At 40.7% G+C, this 1,079-nt stretch overlaps 1 protein-coding gene across 16 annotated transcripts in view; it reads left to right on the plus strand.

Moving 5' to 3' along the window:
* Positions 1 to 1,079, plus strand: part of LOC102680558 (polypyrimidine tract-binding protein 2) — a 503,794-nt gene that overhangs the window by 230,385 nt on the left and 272,330 nt on the right. The gene's annotated exons all lie outside the window — the stretch shown is intronic.

The raw sequence follows: 1,079 nt of genomic DNA on the forward strand, positions 1-1,079 counted from the left end.
GTCGGTGCTAGAGAGCGCTGCTGTTAGTCGTTCGGACGTTAGACGTTTTTGCGCGTCTATCTGTACAGAGAGAGAGAGAAAGTAAACGAGAAGAAAAAAAAAACGTGCGCGTCTACGTTAGGTAGATTACAAAGAGAGAGAGAACGTCGATATATTCCTTCTTTTTAGATATAACGCGATATCGCATTGTTCCCCCCCTCCCCCTTATGTGTAAGTTAATTAGGATTAATAAGAAGTAAAATAAGTATATAAGCAAAAGAGATGGTCGCGCGTGAATAATGAGCGACCGATCGCATTAAAGAGAATCGCGTCAAGACAATCAAGCACAGTAGTGGGTTGGGTATAATAGAGAGGAATCATTAAAAAAAAAAAAAAAAAAAGGATCGTGAGAGGGAGAGGTGGAAAGTAGCTACACGCGATATTTCCCCTCCCCTGCGGATTACCGAGTGAAAGAGAGTAAACGAGTATTCGTGTCTTCATGTGATCTCCAGCCTCTGTACTACTTCTGTACACGCTCTACATATATATACACACACACACACACACACATATATATATTATATATATATATTATCTACATAGATATTTATGTATATAAACTTCTACATATATATATATATATACACACATACGATATATATATATTATATATATTTACACTTATATACATACGTTTATATGTATACATCCTTCGCACATATCCGATCGTTGGGCCTGGCCAGCTGATCCTTGTCGGAAGTAGAGCAAGGCCCGACCGTCTCTTCCCTATCTGCTCCTATTTTCCAGGGGCGTTCTCTGTCAATCTTCGTGACAATCATTTTTCAGCTAGCTCTCTTAGCTAAAATAAATACTTGGCGACTAGGTGAATCTCTTTATAAGAAATTGAAATCCACGATCCTCCGAGGCCTCTTCGAAGGGGGATCGCGATTACATGGAAGGAGGAAAGGAACAATCACGAGAATCCACGTACCTACGACGTTTCAATTAACGTGCGAGCGAGTCGTGCGAGAGTCATTATTTCGTCTCTCTTCAACCTCCTCGCACACTCGACACGCACATACGTGTGTGTGTGTGTATGT

This window comes from Apis dorsata, unplaced genomic scaffold, assembly GCF_000469605.1.
Source record: "Apis dorsata unplaced genomic scaffold, Apis dorsata 1.3 scaffold_73, whole genome shotgun sequence".
NCBI classification, from domain to species: Eukaryota; Metazoa; Arthropoda; class Insecta; order Hymenoptera; family Apidae; genus Apis; species Apis dorsata.